Genomic DNA, 21,374 nt, shown 5'->3' on the forward strand with positions numbered 1-21,374 from the left:
CTTTTTAACTCCCATGACCGAACCCGATAAGGCTGAGTTTTCACCAGAGATGGGCGAGGATGTGTTGCGAGGATTGTGTTTATAATGGACCAATAGCATCGCTTCATTTACGTATCCCCATCCCCGCACAGCACAGCTCTAGTGGAAACAGATGAGCGGAGCGAGCATAGGTAATAAAGTGTTAACTGGTTCATGACTATTCATGAGTATAAAATAAATAAAATAAAATAATAAAAAGACATTTATTGCCACATTAAAAAAAATACAATGAACATAACAGAAACACGCCAAATAAAACGTACCTACATGATTATTTCAAAAACATAAAGCGACGGCAGGGTTAGGATACCTGATTCTTTAAAAAAAGATCTTAAAGATTCACGCGTCTTCAAATTATAAATTACTCTAATTGCTCTCTTTTGTAAGATAAAAATCGATCGATTTTTGCCCGAATTTCATATGCCATAAGGTATCGTTTTCCATAATTTTCATTTGCCATAAAGTAATTTATTTCTGAAATAGTATTTTCTTCAGAATTGTTTTTTACCCGACTGCCCGAAGGAGGGTTATGTTTTTCGAGCGTATGTATATTATATGTATGCATGTATGTGGGTATGAATGTCCATTTCTTTGGTCCTCGCTGCAGCCTTTACGGCTGGACGGATTTTAACATAATATGCGAGGTATCATTGGATTCGTCATAAATATCGGAGTGACATAGGCTATATAATATTTTCAATATGGCGTCTACGAAAAAAATATGGCGGAGGAATGAAAAAAAAATGTGTATTGTAACGATATGGGTATCAAATTAAAGCTAAATATTAGCCCGTTCCAAATATATACGGGTTATAATACTTTTAATCTACCGTTTTCACATAAATATCAAAAAAAAAAAAAAAACATTAAATTAAAAAAATCAAAAAAACCCGACTGCCAAAACTAAAACGAAGAAAATAAGTCTAGTGGTCTAGAACTCTGTTAAGTACCTAGATAATTTAAAGTTCAACAGTCGGAACCCATTTAAATCGTGACGCTCAAAAACTACAACGACTGACAAACGTCACATAAGTAGTGTGTGACAACGCTCTACGAAGCCGAAATTAGCCGAGTCTCTTTCCAAAGACCGATATGCAATCATTATGGCCGGGTACTGTAGTAAATAGGTATGATACGTGTCTATTTCCACGCGAACGTCAGAAAGCTGTCCTTCCCGAATATTAAAACGCGCCGGTGTAATGGCAAATTGACACACACAAGATGAATGGGTGTCGGAGCGCTAGCCGAATTCTGTCAATTACCGCCGCATCGGGGGCGGAGTGAAATGCCACCGGCAAAGGGATTAAATTATGGAGCACCACAAATCTGTTGTCGTCGACAAATACGAGCACCATCAGCCAAATAAGTGGTCTATCAATTTTCAAACAAGTTCCTATCGAATGAATATGTCGCTAAAGTCGAACTTTCAAGTTGACAGACACGTCTATTGGCATTATTGTTTTGTGACATGCAAACGATTATCAAGGATTCGATTTGTAGCATTCGAAGATGGCGGATGTAGACAATATCTTCTTTTTTTTTTTATTCGACTGGATGGCAAACGAGCAAGTGGGTCTCCTGATGGTAAGAGATCACCACCGCCCATAGACAACTGCAACACCAGGGTATTGCAGATGCGTTGCCAACCTAGAGGCCTAAGATGGAATACCTCAAGTGCCAGTTATTTCACCGGCTGTCTTACTCTCCACGCCAAAACACAACAGTGCAAGCACTACTGCTTCACGGCAGGATTAGCTAGCAAGATGGTGGTAGCAATCCGGGCGGACCTTGCACAAGGTAATTAAGTAAGGTAAATCTAATTTAGCTATTTCTGTTTCTTTGGCTATTTGAAGTATAATTTTGATAGTGTTTTATGCGGCGATTAACCTTAACAGTGAACAGTGATGCCAAAATTCTATATTGCTCTCGTGTCTAACGTTTTTTAGTGCGCAAGTGGTCTCCACGTGGTTTCTGGAATTTTACTATCAAGTTGCAAAAACTACAATTACCGTACAACGTCCCTCTTAAAGAGAGTTTACCTTGACACTGGCGAAATTGTCCTATTAATTAGGACAGAAAAGCCATATTTTAAAAGAGAAGAAGAAGAAACGATTATTAACTTTAGGGTGGTAGACCATATATTTGGCTGATGGTACAATAAACTACACGCGTACTGCTATTTTGCGCCGTGGCTTGGCGATATTTGATATTGGAAGGTTTTTGTGTACAGTCGAATTTATGAAATACTAATGTTAATCCGCGGCAAAATATTATTGAAATTCCGGGATACTATACCGATACCGATAGTATACCGTTGAAAATGCAACGGGCTGGAACCTCTCCACTGTAAATGTCATGTTGATGCGCAATACATCTGGTAACCCTTTCAGAATCCATACTAATATTATGAAAACGAAAGTGTGTTTGTTTTTATGTTTGTCCGTCTTTCACGTCGAAACGGAGCGACGGATTGACGTGATGTGAGAATTGGTCAATAAAATTGTGTGGTTTTTAAGATTCACTTTACTTCAAATAAAAGCTTGTATACGTTTATTACATTTTAAATGCAAGCTTTTTTGCTGACTGTACCTTTATAGTTGCATTGTCATCCAAACTACATTTCCGTAGCAAATTTCAAGTCGATGCCATTAACCGTTGAGGAGTTTCGTTCTGCGGAGACGATCCTGGCCAGACTACCAGGATGTCACTACCAGATTATTGTATTGTCACTAGATCTACTTAAGTATGCCAAATTTCAAGTCAATCGGACCACTGGAAGTGGATCAAATTTAGCTTCCAAGATTTGACCCAAACAAACAAAAAAAAAGTAAACAAACAGGGCAAGCTAAGGCCGCCTTTACACCTATGAGTTACTTCCGTAATATTTATTTAAGTTACTTACGTAAGTAAAACTCACAGGTGTAAAGGCTAAAGTAATCTGAAGTTAGCCATTTAGTTTCTAGGACTGTGCTACTCACTTCACTCCGTCGTTTCATTGGCACCCTGGCGCCCGGGCGCCAGCCCGGCTTGGTACTCACACACGCGCGCGCCACGAGCGTTTTATGCGCGAAACATTGACAACATCCTATACCTACAGCCACTAGCCAGGTTTTCGCGAAACGGCAATGTCTTTAGAATGGCTATAGTATAGACAACACAGGGCTAATGGATCTAGTTAGTAGAGCGACCGAGCGCGCGTCTTCATTAAGCTCGAGTTAATGCTTTCGTATATTTGTCAGACCGTCTCCTGTCCGCTTCTAGGCTGATTCATTTGAACGCACATGTGCGTCCGTGGCACCATAAGCCTCTGCGGGGGCTGGCCACGGATGCGTCAGCACGAAAACTTTTACAATATATCACGGTTCTGACGCAGAATATGAACATAGTTTCTTCACCTGTCACTGTTCTAGAGTTGATACAAATTCACTACCTATATTTGTGTACGTAATAACGCGTCAGTTGATTTATGTACGATATTACGCGTCAGTCATCGCTAATTAAATTAAGCAGAAATTGAAATTGATTTGCAAATTTTCACTTGACAACCGGCCGGTTGACGCGAGCGAGAAAATTCAGGTACTTATACTCTTTGATTCTGAGAAAAAAATATTCAATAGACAATAAGAAGGATCTTGATTCGTGCTGTTCAAAGAGAAGTATTGTCTAGGTTCAAGAAGGTTTAGTATAGTCTGCTTATCTACGGTATTGTTCGTCGAACCGATATTTCAATAGCCCTTCTTGCCTGGGAGGAGCACTTGCCCCAATCCTATAATGTACTTACCTATTCTTCAAAATATATATTTATACCTCCTTGAGCGCCATTATGTAGGCAGCAAATGTTTGTTTAAAATTAAACAGCTACAAAATTCAAATTTATTCTCAAGAGGACATTATCTTAGGCGTATTATTAATTAATGATTAAGTATAATTATGAGCAGGGATGTTTGGAAACAATTCTGATTCGCATTGGCAATATTTCAAATTACGGACGGATGGCCAAGTGTTCAGAGAACCTGACTATATTATACGAAGCTTGAGGTCCTGAGTTCGATTCCCGGCCGGGAAGATATTTGTATGAATAATACGAATGTTTTGCCCTCGGGTCTTGGATGTTTAATGTGTATTTACCTAAGTATGTATTTATCTATATAAGTATGTTTATCCGTTGCCTAGTATCCATACTATAGTACAAGCTTTGCTTAGTTTGGGCCTAGCACTAGGTCAATGAGGGCTATCGCGTATGAATTCGCCACTAGAGGCGCTAGTGTAGCGTGAGGTCTCCGAAATGTCAAATCTCATAGTTTTTGGGTGACCTACGCGGGTTTATATATAATTAGAATAATTTTGTGAATGTTTTGCAATATCTGGAATTAATTATGGCAAATAATTATGCGTTCCGGGGCAATGAATGTCTGTGTTTTGAGACAGTTTTTTTTTAAACAAAACGGGGACTTTGCAACACTGTGGCATGCTCGATATTTTTATGGTACGGTTTTAAGGTGTATTAAATATGATTTTAATCTAAACTTTGTTTTCACGCCCGTAATAACAGACATTGAAAGCCATACTTAAAAACCTCACGCAACAGTGCGCCATCTAGTGAGACAAAAAACGATAGCCCTCATTGGGTTCAAGTGTTCCATGATATTTGTTTTATTTATTTTAGCAAATTTACTGTATTAAAAATAAACTTAACGGTTGCGTTTAACTAAATAATGTTTAAAAAAATCTTGTTGAATTTCTTGCCTGGTTCATCTCAACAGAGGTTTTCTCTCGAACCGATGCTACTACGAAATTCGAAAATCCAAGTTCGTGTCGTTCCGTCCCTCTGAGACTTATACTATTTAATACCAGAGTGAGAGGGATGGTACGATATGAACTTCGATTTTTGAATTTCGGTGAGGTCCTCTGTTGTGGTTTTTTTGACATTCGGACGAGCGGATAGCCAGAGGTTGGAGAACTTGAGTGCGGAACTCAACGTCGCGGGGTCGATCCCCGGTCGGGGTAGATAGTATGAAGTCTGTTTAATATGTGCAGTATACCCTGGGTTTTAACTGGGCAGGTACACCGCCCCCGCGGGGCGGGAATCCCGCATATCCACCGGCCTCCCGGGGCCGGTGGCATCCATAACGCACTTGTCCCACCGCCGACGATGAGCGAGAAGCAAGCAGAGCGAGTAACTAGAAACGAGTGGGCGAGCAGTGAAAAGCGAGTGTTCAAGCACGATGGGCGATTACTCGCTCCACTCGCTCGAGCCGGGCGGCCGCCAAGCTAACAGCGCTGAGCGAGTATCGCTGAACTAGTTTTATAGCTCAGCGAGTTTTATAGCTCTTGTCGCTGCGACAAAAGATGTAAAGCGAGTTCTCGCCGGCAGTGTGAACCGCCAGCGATCAACTATTAATATATATGTCTCTTTTACTCACACAGGATCTTCTATCTTTTGTTCGTTTCTTGAGCGAGAAAATAGTCGATAGCCAATCGTTTCCTCGCCGGCGGTGAGACAACTGCCTAAAGGATTTTTCCCAGGCCAAAAAAAAGGTAGTACTTAATAGAACAGGCCAATATACTACGAAATTACCGATGGTAGATTTTTTTTGACATTCATAATTGCTTGTAGCCTGGATTGAATAAAGATATTTTGACTTTGAAATGCAAAATTTGAATTTCGTATCTTGCCGTTGCGTTGCCGTCCCGCTGATGTTTATATTATGTAATACGAGAGTGAGATAGACGATACGACATGAACTTCGACTTTTAAATTTCGTAGTTTCCCCCCTGGAAACGAATGTTCGGTCGAAACAGCTTCTTGTCGGATCCTTGTCGAATCCCAACGTGTTACCGGTGTACTGGGAAAAAGGAACGCCTTACAAAGCAAAAGGGCATTTATTACCTAGGTAATAGTGGCGATATTTAATTCGTTTACTGAACAATATAGCCAGCGAAGCCTGAGTACTCAGGAAGTTCGTTGACGCGACTAAAAGGCAAAAGCCGAAGCTTTCTTTAGTGTTCATTGCAATCCATTCGTTTTAGGGTTCCGTAACTCAAAAGGAAATCAGTTTCTGTTAAAAATAGTGGATTGTAGGTACAAGAAGAGCATAAAACGAGCCATTTTACCCGAGGCGTTTATATCGCCAGACGAGCCGGTACGGCGAGGGTGGATAGACACGTCGAGGGGAAAATAGGCTTATGCTCGAGTTTTACACTGAAAACAATTGTTCACTTTCTATGTACTTACCTTTTATTTTTTGTGCATTATAATATTTTTTTTTTTTAGTTTTTTGATTTATTTTGATTGCTTCATTCATTGCTTTTTCATTGATTTTTAGTCTTATATGAATTAAAAATTATTAAAAAAACATGTAGAAACTTTTTTGTTTGTGGTTGTTGACACCTAATTACCACTTTTATGTTTGTGGCTGTTTTTTTGGGCTGTTTGCTGTGGCCAGATTGCCTTGGTCCTAGACGAAGACTTTACTCTATGCACTAGAGCATAAAAAGTCATTTTATGTCGCCTAGATAGAGCTAGATCCAGCATAAACACGAACTTTACGAGCATGAGAAGTGAAAAATCATTTTAAATATTTTACAAGATTTTTTGCTGACTCTGCTTTTTGTTGACTGTACTTACTAAGATTGTCATCCAACTTACAGATGTATACCAAATTTCAAATCCGACCACAATAATCGGGTCAAAATGAACTTGCAAGTTTTGACTGAAACAAAAAACAAAGAACCAACAGCGATCACCAATATCATCATTCATCGACCATTCATCATCATTTCATCATCATCAGGTCATTCGCCACGGCCCGGCCCTGTCCAGGCCGTCTCCAGGCAGGTCGGGTCACATGGAGCGGCACGCCTTCGCCGCTCGCTTGTAAAGAGCACGTGTATCCAAAAATAGACGGGGTTCTTAGTTTCTTGGCTTTTGAAGTTCGAAGACGCCAATCCTAGCATATGTATACAATATCTTGTATACAATAACACCTTATGAGTCAAAAATTAGCCACAACCATAATCTAAAATCTACCGAATGGTAATAATAATTATATTACTCGTACCTTACCTAAGCAGCAATAAGTTGGAAAACCCCCGACCCCCGAGCCGATGAAAATTGGGATGTTGATGTGTTTATGTGTGTGTGTGCGCGCGCGCGTGTGTGTGTGTGTGTGTGTCGGTGTATTTGTATTGTATAGTGAAGTGTGACTTGGCAGTGTCCCGGCGCGTCTAGTTTCTGGTTCTGTTGCCGTTGTCGACGTTGCAGAATAAAATTTAAAAATATTTACTAGTTTGACATTTGGAGACCTTATACATCTCCATTTCTTTATTTTAATAATTATTATTAGTTTTTGACCTTGGAGGCTTTTTACACCTCTGAAGATTGTATAATTTAATTAATTTAATTAGTTTACTTTGACATTTAGAGACTGACATTATCGCCAAATTTCAAGTTCAGAGGTCAAAAGAAAGTAAAAATATCTTCGGAGAGAAATTTTGGTTACAAAATTGATACAAAAGCTGATTTGGGTGGCTTCTCATTCCTTTGGCTTCCAATATCCTTTCAAACAAAAAATATAACATCTCTGAACAATGCTCAACTCGATGTGCTAGGTCAACCCTCCTCCCCCTACAAACTAAACCGATGGTTGGATAAAAAAAAGTAAATATCTGGATTGCTCGTGGCCCACGCACCTGGCCAGTTTAGTAAGATTATACGAAGAACGTCGTTGAGTTTTGATACTTTTGATGCATCTTGACGCTCCAACTACCAAAAACAGGTCGTATAAAGCAGCAACGACGACGTTTCTGCCGTGACCAAAAGTGTTAACATATAAGTAGACATATAACAGTCAAGTTCACGTTTACGCGACGGGGTTCGGGCATAGTTATATTACAATTTTGTTGTGTAAATATTGCTATAAATGTTATGTATTGTAGTGGTCTCTGTCGCAACGTTAACGTGACTATTAAGTCAGGTTACAGTGACGAGAACACCGTTGTACGCGTATTAAGGAAACGTAACTCGATATATTCCTTTTTGTTTTTAGTGCAAGTCGTGGCGTAAGTAAGATAGAAATTATTTAATTTGGGAGTAAGTAACGTTTTGATTTTAAGACGTACAGTCACCAGCACCAATATCTGACACAACACACACACATACACACAAACATCAAGCCTGTATTCCCGAATAGGGTAGGCAGAGCACGCAGAGCACACGAAACGTTACGGCTTCGGAACCACTTTAAGCAATTTTAGGTTTTAAGTTTGACAAAAACGGTACAATAGTGACAGGTTGCTAGCCTGTCGCCTCTTACAACGCCACGGGAAGAAATGGAGAGGTGTAATTCTAACCCTACAGCATCTGACACAACAAGCGTGCATAAATATCTGATACGACTCTATTTCTAGGGCCGGAAGGACGTGTCAGATATTTTTGCGCGCTCCGCTGTCGCAGATATTAATGCTGGTGACTGTACTTTGTGGACAAAGTAAAACATTACATTAGCTAATTGAGAGTCACAGACATATAACTATGTATGTAGACCTCTAGGGCTGACCAGCTACAAGAGAAGTATAAATAGGACCGCTTTCAATAATTTATGTGGGTATTGTTTCAGCCAACTCAAACAAACCCACGCTGTGTCGTTGTTTAGTCTGCCGGTCCTTTGAAGATTGCCGAGTGATGGCTGCTCCCTGAGATTTAGGCAAGCGGTCACGAATGTAAGAAAACAAGACGTAATTTCAGTCCATAGTCTGGTTTTCTGTGATTCACATTGCATTGACGAATGGATTTAAAACGTCCCTGTGTACTACGAGAGAGAGCTTAATTTTCACGAATCTGAATCATCAGTCCGTGAGTCCGTAAATCATAATCATCTCCTCAGCCGTAGGACGTCCACTGTTGGACATAGGCCTCCCCTATAGACCTCCAGTTGCCTCGGTTGGAAACGGTCTGCATCCACCGTGAGTGCGGCTTTAACCAGGTCATCCATCCATCTCGTTGGTGGACGTCCTACGCTGCGCTTGCCGATCCGCGGTCTCCACTCAAGAACTTCCGGCCCCAACGGCCATCTGTTCTCCGTGTTATATGGCCTGCTCATTGCCACTTTAACGACTTAATTCGCTTGGCTATGTCTTTTCGTAAAAAAAATCCTCAGAAGATAAAAAGTATTTAACCAATGTGTGTTGCCAGTGATGACATATGGATCCGAGACGTAGGTACCTAGTGCTTCACTATAGGCCTTATAAATAGGCTCAGAGTTGCTCAGCAAGCTATAAAGAGAGCTATGCTTGGGGTTTCTCTACGGGATCGAATCAGAAATGAGGAGAAACATAGAAGAACAAGGGGAGTCCACACACCAGAATGTTGGACTGATGACTGAACTGACACCTGCAGATAGCTTTGTAATCGAAGTGTGATTTTCATCAATCTGGACCATCAGACCGTCAATCTGAAAGGGTTACTCAATGAGGGCTATCGCGTATGAATTCGCCGCTAGAGGCGCTAGTGTAGCGTGAGGTCTCCGAAATGTCAAATCTCATAGTTTTTGGGTGAACTACGTGGGTTTATTTATAATTAGATTGAAATATGAGCAGTTCCGGGGCAATGAATGTCTGTGTTTTGAGACAGTTTTGTCTTTCGGAAACCTTTGTCCTCCCTTTTTTCGAACAAAACGGGGACTATGCAACACTGAGGCATGCTCGATATTTTTATGGTACGGTTTTAAGGTGTACTAAATATGATTTCAATCTAAACTTTGTTTTCACGCCCGTAATAACAGACTTTGAAAGCCATATTTAAAAACCTCATGCGCCATCTAGTGAGACAAAAAACGATAGCCCTCATTCTGTCGTCCTTCACCAGTTCGAAAGGCTATCAAGCGAATTGTTTTAGAAGTAGTCGATCCAGTGCTGCAATGTTGTGCAAATAGTAACATTGTGCTGCTTCTACGGATATGAACGGAATATATACGGTTATGGGGAACTGATGGCCGTTGGGGCTGACAGTTCTCGAATAGAGATCGCGGATCGGCAACCGCCGCGCGATGGACAGACGACCTGGTAAAAGACGTGGATTTACAGTGGATACTGGCCGCTTCCAACCGAATGGGACGTCTATGCATATCCAATTGTGGACATCGTAGGGCTGATTATGATGTTGATGATAGAGCTATTTATAAGTATGTTTACTCCCCATGTGGCCACCCAAATCAAAGGGAATGTAACATGTTGATTGTTGAGCCACTCGGGAATCATGCTATAATAATTATAGCATAATCCATTCCATATGGGTACTATCAGCCAAATAAGTGGTCTATAAATTTTTAAACAAGTTCCTATCAAATGTTTAAAGTCGAACTTCAACTTAGAATTGGCATTGTTGTTTTACGACATGCAAACGATTATCAACTTTAGGGTGGTAGACCATAATACAGCGTGTATTTTTGATACTACCTCAAACTGTAACCAGACGAAGACTTAAGTGCTGTCAACCGATATCAAAACAAATTGTTAATTTAGAACTAAGTACCAGACCGTAATTAATTTTGAAATATTTTCGAGAGGCAATGTAGTGCGTACAATAATTTGATACGAGAGAGAAGCGTTCTGTGACAGCTGTCACGTCAACAAGTGCGACGTTTTGAATAAAAACAAAGTAGTATCACGTAGTGATACATTGCGTGCTAATTAATTTTGTAAGGAAAATAATAAGTCAAATATAATAAAACGTGATTATTAGGGCCTTCACTAACCACCCTTAAAGTTTGAAGTAGTATAAAAATACACGCTGTATTTGGTTGATGGTACAGTTGAGGGCATAAATGTTTATATAGCTACAGCGTTAAATATAATTATTTGTATACAATACTTTTTCCTCATAATTTATTAAATGTGTTTGTTTCAAATTGTCGTTTTTCAAAATTTAGTTTTATAACTATGTCCGCGTAAATTACAGCTTCCTAGCACCACTTTAAGCTAAGCCTCAGACGGAGCGACAAAGTAAAGTTCGTGGTAATCAAATGTTATTTCACGGTCCAAATGTTTGTCAGAATGACACTTTGTCATTTAACTCTTCTCTGAATCCAATAATTGTTTAGAAGTGTTATAAAACAAACCTAACCTAACCTATAGTTTTCTATAGGTGACCATTAAAAAATTCAGAAAGATTTTAAAGGTTTTTGCGGGGAAAAAGTTATGACAAACGATGACTCGGACAAAAATTAGAAAGAAAGAAAGAAAGAAAGAAATCAGAAATGCGAGCCCGCGGTTTTTGAACCCACGATCCTCTGCTTGAAAGGCCATAGGTTAAACCACTTGGCCACCATGATCTTTTGGACTACGGAAACCTTATATGAAAAATGTCAAAGGCAAAAACACTCAGAATTACTAATCGGCAAACTAAATATAGCACACGAATTGGTAAATTATTATAGCACATCAGGGTGCGTGTGCTAACTGAAACATGCATCGCCTAAAGCGCGAAAACACTTATTTAACATGCCATGTACACCACTGGCGCAATTTCCAAAGCAAACACTTTGTTTACAATCCAACCCAGTATTTTGTACCTAGTATTATGTACCAAGTATTTCGAACACGTATTTTTACCTGATATTTTGCAACTAGTATTTTTACCTAGTATTTCGCACCAAGTATTTGGAAGCGAGTAACGTATTTTTACCCACTTCATAAGTATTTGTCGGTGGAATTTCGGGACAAATATAATGGAGCCTAATGTATCTGCCGGAGACACGCGGCGTACTAATTACGGGGAAACGCCAGGACGGTCCCGTAATATGCAATTACCCGGCCTGAAAGGGCCGCGGTTATGGACCGATACGACCTTCTAAATAACTAAAGGTCAAAATGGTGTGGGTTCGAGTGGGTGACAGTGTGTGCTCTGCATTGATTTACGGTGACGATGGGCTGAAGAGTTGGCCTTTTATGTATTGATAAACTACAGTTTACCGGCAGTTGAATTGTCGATATTTTACTAAATTTTCCATGGGAGTTCCCACAAATTCATGGTGATTTTTATTATCGTTGACAACCGTGCCTAATTAATTAGGTACATGATTCTAAACACGTCCGTGAACGTGATAAAGTCTATTCGTGATATAGTTTCCGTGATAAAGATTTTTCTTGATAAAGTCTATTCGTGATATAGTCTATTCGTGATAAAGTTTTCGTGATAAAGTCATTCGTGAAAAAGTTTTCGTGAAACAGTTATCGTGATTACGTACTGACACGAAAATACTAGTAGGATTAACTTAATTCATGTTTTACTTTTAAAACTTATTTAAATACGTATCAACTCGAGAAAAAACGATTTTACAAAAAAAGCGAGCAAAGCTCGATCGCCCAGGGACTCAAAATGGAATCACGACAATAAATTGCAAAGCTACGCTATTCACATTCGCACGAATACGTGATCAGATCAATAATGTAACAGAATAAGAGGAACTTGAGCCATTCAATACACAATACTTTATCATTCTTTCGTTCGCTCATTCGTAACGACAAATGTGAGCCACAATTGGGTTTAACTATGTTACTATTGGCTATAACTAAAGCTGTTTAAACTACTGTCAAATCAATTTTGGCTCGCAAAAATTTTCTGGATTTATGTCAGTTTGACATTGGCCAAGCCAGGTTTGAGGTTGCGTTTCTATTGGCTTCTATAGGCAGTTGTCTCACCGCCGGCGAGGAAACGATTGGCTATCGACTATTTTCTCGCTCAAAAAACGATTAAAAGATATAAGATCCTGTGTGAGTAAAAAAGACATATATATTAATAGTTGATCGCTGGCGGTTCACACTGCCGGCGAGAACTCGGTCTTACATCTTTTGTCGCAGCGACAAGAGCTATAAAACTCGCTGAGCCATAAAACTAGCTCAGCGATACTCGCTCAGCGCTGTTAGCTTGGCGGCCGCCCGGCTCGAGCGAGTGGAGCGAGTAATCGCCCGGCGTGCTCGAACACTCGCTTTTCACTGCTCGCCCACTCGTTTCTAGTTACTCGCTCTGCTCGCTTCTCGCATCGTATCGTCGGCGGTGGGACAAGTGCCATAGAGACGTACAATTTTTATAGCTAAGCGGTGCAAGGATGTAAAGGCTGACCAAAATTATAATAAACCTCACCATATTCAAAATTTGATTTATTAAGAAATATTAAGAAAATACAAAATATCCATAGGACTAAAACTACTATTAAATTAAAATAACTAAAACTAAAACTTTAATTAAAAAAGAGAGGTGGGCCTCTTGGCATGGTGCCCATCACGCAGGCAGCATTCCCGCGTTGAACTGCGATTGAGATTCTTTGCGCGAGAAAGCTGCCGGCGCGAGGGTTGCCTGTTGCCTCCCTTAACCTATTGCTGAGCTCCCTGTGTAGCTCCAGCGCACCCTTACCCCAAGGACCTAGAATATTGCGGAAAACCAATAGAACTAATTTCTTGCACTGGTAACACTAAATTCAAATGTCATCTCTCTATAATTATTAAATAAATAAATAAATAAATATCACGGGACAGTTCACACCAATTGACCTAGTTCCAAAGTAAGCTTAGCAAAGCTTGTGTTATGGGTACTAAGCAACGGATAAATGTAATTATATAGATAGATACATACTTCCTTAATACACAGTAAACACCCAAGACCCGAGAACAAACATTCGTATTTCTCATACAAATATCTGCCCCGACACGGGAATCGAACCCGGGACCCGGGACGGGAATTATTGCTGTCAAAGTTTAACGTTGTTTGCGCGTGGTATTTTAGTGTTATTTTGTGTTTTTGTGCGTCAAAATGCCGAAGATTATCAATAGCCTTGGAAAAAAACTAATTCACAATGTATAAAAGTATTTTTCATAGAAAAAGTCAGAGGGATTACAAAAATATTCATTTAAATAACATCACCGACACCGTTTTCAATATGAATGGAAGGTATCGTATAGTAAGTGCACAGAATGTTGCAATATAAAAGCTGCCCTCGCGTCAGGTTGTTTATATTCCTGGTCAGCCTTTAGACCGTTAGTGACTGTTTCCACCAGGGATGTACAATGTACTCGTAGCTCAGTGGTGCGAGGATGCGTAGTGAGAGCGTGTAGAAAGCTCTTTTCTAACAAGAGAGAGTCATCTTCACACATCCTTTCCTTGTTTTGCTTATGTCGGCGGCCGATCGTAAAATCCGCCAGATTACGATATTCCTATGCGAGGGATAAATAAATAAAATTAAAAAAAAACCGGCCAAGAGCGTGTCGGACACGACCAAGATAGGGTTCCTAATAGCGGCTTTGAATAAACTAAATAATAATAAACTAAATAGCGGATTTGACAAGACATCTGTACTCCAAATTTCATTGATATACATCTTGTAGTGTTCCAGTATACTGCCTGTGATATACGGACGGACGGACAGACAGACAGACAGACCGACGGAGTTGTCGAAACTATAAGGGTTCCGTTTTTGCCATTTAGGCTCCGGAACCCTAAAAAATGCCTTAGTTCTATTGGTTCATGACAAACCTATTCCTCGTACATCTCTGTTGGAAACGTAGGCGGCAGGAGTTGTAAAGCTGGATGAATTGAGCCTTCAACACAAGCAGTCTCCTTTAGCGTAGCCCCCGGAGTCGCTCGGCAAAAGGCTCGGCGCAATCAGAGCGAAAGAACGGAACTCAAACAGAAGTCACGAGGCTCCCTCCAGAGGGGGCAATTAAGGGTTAGCGCGTATTCGACGGCGTGAAGTCAGAATCTCATGTCTACCGCTGGTGGCCCGTGGATATAATTAGTAATTTAATAAATAAAAGTAAATGAATGAATACCGTTGAAAGATTTACACTTATATTTTTTATTTTGTTTTTTAATTAAGAGCGGGAGGAAAACGAGCAAGGTCATCTGATGGGAACTGATCGATCACCACTGCCCACGAGTACCAACTACTCAAAGGGTCATTGGTGCGTTGCTGGCCTTTTAAGAAAGTATAAGCCCTTTTCTTGACAGCCCCTATGCCATAACTGTCAGGAAACAACTGGCGGCCTACCATGATCATTTCATAAACGATCCAAACGCAGAGCAGTTCAATTTAGGCACCTAAACTGAATCGTCGAAATTGGTACCACGACGTTTATTTCTCAGAGCTGAGTCTCAATGGTTTACAAGTGAATGAAAGACCGATATTGTCTCTGATCCGAAACTGAAACGCTAAGTCGCGAAAGGGATGCCGCTAGATGCAAACCAAATATTGTATACTTTAGTATCCTACCTCTTTATTTTGGAAAACCATAACTCTGTCATTTCGTGTTCTTAGCAACCGTTGTGTTGATTCCAAATAAAATGTTTACGCTGTCACTAATCCACGAGCCTCTTTTCTCACTGAAAGCACAATGTCTATGAAAAGTTATAAAACTTGAATAAAAGTTTAAAAGTTCTTGAAATTTAAAAATATTCCAAGTAAAACACTTAAAATTCCAAAAGAATAGACAGAATGAGTAACTTATACTGAATTGCTAAATTTGACACTGAAGCGATTCAATTCCCACTCAAGTTAAGTTAAGCGTCATGGTACGAAAACCGCTTGAAGTGAGCGCTGTCGCTGAACCGTGCTTGAACTGAATCGCAAATGTAACGTCGTGGTACGAAATAGCGATGCAGTTCAGTTTAGAGCCTAAACTGAATCGTATTAAGAGAGCGTGGTAGGCCCCTGCTGACGGAAGTTGATCCTATTGCACGATTTCACTGTATACACGTGGCAGGAAGTGCCGAAGGAAACACACAGTGGTAGATCGCCGTCCATCAAGATGATGTTGATGAAATTTAGATTTTCGGTGGGAGGTGCGATGGTGGAATTTCTAATAAAAATAAGCTAAATTCCTAAAACATATGATTAATCCCTCATTGAGATTAAAAAAATATTGAAGACGTATTTTTTCTTTTGTCAGTTAAACAAAAACATTATGGACGTAGCCGGTTAAGTTTCCTCGTCACACCTAAATATGCACATCCATAGTAATACTATAAATGCGAAAGTGTGTGTGTCTGTATCTTTGTCCGTCCTTAACGTCGAAACGGAGCGAAGGATAGTTTATGGGCCAGAGAGTGACATAGGCCACTTTTTATCCCGGAAAATGCACAGTTACCGAGAGAACAGCGAGCGATAACCGAATTCCACGCGGGCAAAAGCGCGGGCAAAAGCTAGTATAGTCTAACTGACGGACTACATACAATATTATTTGGGTGCCGTTCAATCATCAATCATCATACAGACTATTAGCATAATTTCATTTTATTACGTTCAAAAATGACAATATTAATTTGGCATAAAAACGGATTTCATATTTTTACTGACTGTAAGCTTTAAAACCTCCTGAAGTCCTAATCCCCCGCGTACTTTATAAAGGACCAATTAGCACTAAGAAGAACGGCCAAATGTCCTTTATAAAGTACAAATTTGTTCATTGAATAAAGAATTCTAAGAATTTGAAATAATATCCAAAATATCAAAGCAGGTCAACCACGTCTAGGTTTAAAAAAAAAGTCAGGACTCAGGAGGTTAAATAATATGACATTAATTAGTCATAACAACAAAATGCTTATATTAAATAATTTCATTCTGAATATTCGGTTATTCATATAATGATTAAAATCTATAACAACATTTAGAATAATGATAGACGGTCAGTATGACATCATGCGTGCCAAATGCTTTTGATTGAATTGTGCGAGAGAGCGAAGCGAGCGAGCAAGACGGTTCAGAGCAGAAGCGACTCGGAATTGCACTGGCACTCACCGGCATTGAAGTGCTAGGGTTGGTCATAAATTTTTACTGTCGTACGTCATTTCAATCGATTTTGCTGCCATTTTACGATCCTTGGTCACATTTGCGTACTTACGACCGAACTTCTGTCGGGCGTTAACATTACTTCCGCGGCTGATCATGCTAAAACTTAACGTAATTTTCATCACACTTGCTCGTAAACAGTGTCGTAACATGCAGGCTACCTTGGTTGCAACCCCCCAAATAAAACCCTCGACCTTAATGTGCTTGTCATGAAGCCCGAGGTCGGTAAATGAGTCAGTGCCCGTACTGATGGCGCTGCGCGCGCTGCTGCAGGACCACATGCACACGCACGTTGCGGCGCATGCGGAGGGAGGGGAGGTAGAGGGCGACGCTGCCAAGAGCACAGCCTAAGATATCGCCTATATTTGGAACAATTATATTTTTCTTTTACAAATATAAAATTTTACTTGCAAATGTGATGAAAAACATTGTATGTCGCACGGGCGGTACTAGAATTACGAACATCGACTCATTAAAGCCCTCAGTCTTCGACTTCGGGCTTCTAATAGACTCTCGTTCGTAATTCCTTATTTACCGCCCTTAAGACACAATGTACTATTCTATAAGCGTGTTGCTCGTAACTGAAATAATGTAGGCGCGCGTTATTACGCCGATTACTGTCGCGTTGTACTTACGGTCATATCAGCCGTATGTCGGGACGTAAAAGCAGCCGAACTTAGGAAGCGTAATTTCGACGTAGTGTATTTAGACACTAAAATCGTTATACAGGGTATATGAATTTAATAAACGAAATGAATTCAGAATATTTCATACACATTGCCGTATCATTACAAAAACGTTTCGCTTAGAGAAAGGGCTGAATTGTATGGAACTTGGTCCATGAGCTGCTAAGGATAATTTTATAGTGTAGTCCTACTGTTACTTGGTGAAAGTTTTTCAACAGTAATTTAATTGTAACCCGCATAAAAGATGATTATGTTTCGAAATTAAAAAGGGAAATCTCAATATGTACTTAGTGATGATCTGTCTCAAAGTTCGCATAAGTTTCACATACTTGTCGCTAGTCATACAGTAATTTTTGTCCGAATCATCGTTTATCATAATTTTTTCCCACTGAAACCTTATAATTTTCAGATTTTTTTAAATAATCAACCTATAGAAAACTATAGGTTAGGTTAGGTTTAAATAATTTATTGGATCAGGCGTTACTTTGCGGAGGTCCATATCAGTGAACTAAAAGAATTTCCTTGCTCACCCGCGACCTTAAGACAGCTAAGCTTATGCAAGATATGCGTGTTCATGCAGTTCCTCCACCTCCACACTGTAAGAACACACACAAATCACACAAACCCATCTATCACCACCACCACACTACACTGACGCGTTTCGAACTCAACCAGAGCTCATCTTCAGAATGACACAACCGTACACCATGCTACCAGTTGTTAGAGTCTACAGAGTATAGAGAGTCTAGAGTCTGGAGGTGGAGGAACTGCATGAACACGCATATTTTGCATAAGCTTAGCTATCGTAAGGTCGCGGGTGAGCAAGGAAATTCTTTTAGTTCATAGGTTAGGTTGTTTTATAACAATTCTAAGCAATGATTGGATTCAGAGAAAAAACATTATGCCAAACGATCACTATCCGATATGGGCCAGTGGCCGCCGAAGGTCCGTTTGCCCATGACGCTAAAACTTTGAAGTGGTTGGTTTTTGTAATAACTCAATAGTTCAAAGAACCGCTAGGTTATTTTTTGGCGGGTCGCGTCCACATTTTAAACGCATTCCCCTCCAGGGCGCGGCGTAACGTAAACATAATCCCACCAATAATCGGGCCATACATCATCATACCCTATTTTACGCAAAATTACGCTGAACGTAAATTAGTCGCTGAATTATTTAGTAGCCACTGAAATACAGATTTCATGTGATATAGATAAACATAAACAACGTATGAAGCATGGTCAATTCTGAATGAGTTAGGCTGGCTTCAACATTCGCATTAGGTACTTATTCGATTTCCAAAGTCTAATATCTTTTCAGTTCTTATGCTTGTAAAGTGTGTGTTTATGCTGGATCTAGGCGACATAAAATGTTTTTTTTTATGTTTTAATGCATAAAGTGAAATCTTCGTCTAAGACCAAGGTAATCAGAATCAAAACAAAAAAGTTTCTACATGTTTTTTTTAATAATTTTTAATATAAATTAAACTGAAAAACAATTAAATAAATCAATAAAACACCGCTGCTTAAAAAAAACTATGACGGCACGGAATCGCAGCGACGCATCGTATGCGTACCGTTTTTATTGCGTGATCTCCATACCGCTGCTTAAAATACGCAAATACGTAAACGTCACGCCTTTTTACCCGACTGCCCGAAGGAGGGTTATTGTTCGGTAAAGTTTCGCTAAACTTCATCCAAAATCGCCCAAATGGTTCAGCGTGGTGTGAAAAACATGCATGCGTTGTAATCACTGATTTTCGCATTGACTATATCAGTAGCAAGATTATAAACGGGTGGGTTAGTATATCACTCATCGCATTATTTTTCATGTTTATAGTTTATAGTATAATGTACACCTGAAAGCGATAACGTCCTAAAATAGCACGGCCCTTATGGACTTACTACGCATGCTGATCAATAGTCCAGACGCATGAGATTAAAAAAAACAATCTTTACATATTTAATATATTGTGTGGTATTTATTAAATTTTTTTTTTAATTTCTTGCCTCAAAAAAACATGAACATTAAATAACACTACCTGTTGGGTATTGCGGTAGGGGACTTATTACTTAGATTTAGTTTAGTATTAAGTTTTTAAGTACCTAGGTTTTTATTATTTGTATCCTTTAGTTTTGGTTAGTAAATACCTTTCCATAATCTGTAGACATAACATTGTAATTTTTTTTATATACCACGTTGAGTTTCTAGACGAATACTTCTCATCAGAGCTTTGTCCGTACTGGTTTTTGGCATTCATAAGTGACTGTTTTCATAAGGCATATATATAAATGTCTTTGTAATATATAAAATTCTCGTGTCACACTGTTTGTGACCAAACTCCTCCGAAATGGTTTGGCCGATTTTTATGTTTTTTTTTGTGTATATATTTGGTAGGTCTCAGAATAGGACGTACCTATTTACGACTGACGTATTTTTCACACTTTTACGCCGACAGAGTCGCAGTCAACGGCTAGTATAGTTTTAAGTTGAAATTTGGTACACAATCAGTCAAATCAATCAAATATTTTATTATTGTAGATTGTGGGTACATCACAGATAGTTGTTACAATTAGGTATTTTAGGTAAAATCGAACCAGCACAACTAGCCAGTTTTTGACATACAATATTTTTTAAATTAACTAGGTACCTACTTACACTAAGTTACACACCTTTATCAATTTTAATAAATTTAGATGTAATTTGATGTGTAACTAAAATAAGTTGCGTAACATTACAGCAATCAGTCTAATGGTTACTTTTATTATAAAAACCAAAATCATAAAATAAATGAATTTTGCTTTGACAACTATTGAGGTGAGAATTGAATAACTCCAAAATTCTGTTTTTCAGCCTGTTCCGTGTGGAAACGGAATATTTATGTAAAGGCTTTTTGTGACGATTTTAAATATTTATAACAAATAGTTGTAAACTTTTTTATTATTGTGAGTAATAATAAAAAACATCATGTGTTAATAGACGAGGTATGTCTGACACGTTTAGAATACGCTGTTGAAAAGAACTCAAACAGAAAACCTAAGTATCGTAAACTGACACGTCTGGCATACTGCGACTATTCATACGTGAGTACAATCCTTAAGTTTAAGGATGTAATTAATAAATGTTTAAAGTAATGAAGGAAATTAAATGCTGATTCTCCTTCCACTTTCATTTTAGTTCAGTAATTTTAACCGATTACACACCAACCAATTTCGATATTGTACATTACATTGCAGAGCCGACCTATTATTGTATTTTTTATCTGTATTTTTATATTTTAAGTTAAGCTATTAAGTTAGGATACGTTAACTTTGCACCAAAATTATTCAAGGCCGATTTTAATTTTTCTGAGTGTTCACTACCACGTTCACTGGACTACAATTATAGTTGAAGAGGTCGAAATCTATTATTATAATCAAACACGCAACATACTAAAACTGTTGTTAGTGGGAAACTAAATACCAGTTCACCAACATATGATAGTATTTAAACCTGCAAATTTCTTTTGCACCACGGTGAATATGTAGAACAGATGATATGAAAATATAGGAATGACTAAAGTGAATTTCATATAACGACTAGCTGTTACCCGCGTAGAAGTATGAACAATAGTATACGGCCTATACACAAAAAAAACATAAAATCGGTCCAGCCGTTTCGGAGGAGTTTGGTCACAATATACTTGGTCACAACATACTGTCCTGTTTCACCATCAATTGATTACATTTATTTGACGGAATGTGATGCCGTCTTTGTTTATTTTGTTCGAATATATACGGAGACGGCATCACATTTATCCGTCAAATAAAATTAA

General features: G+C 39.1%; 1 protein-coding gene across 1 annotated transcript in view; it reads left to right on the plus strand.

Annotated features, from left to right (window-relative positions):
* The window catches only part of LOC141438000 (outer dense fiber protein 2-like), a 107,198-nt gene that overhangs the window by 72,731 nt on the left and 13,093 nt on the right, over nt 1-21,374 (plus strand). The window lies entirely within an intron of this gene.

This window comes from Choristoneura fumiferana, chromosome Z (assembly GCF_025370935.1).
Source record: "Choristoneura fumiferana chromosome Z, NRCan_CFum_1, whole genome shotgun sequence".
In the NCBI taxonomy this organism is placed as follows: Eukaryota; Metazoa; Arthropoda; class Insecta; order Lepidoptera; family Tortricidae; genus Choristoneura; species Choristoneura fumiferana.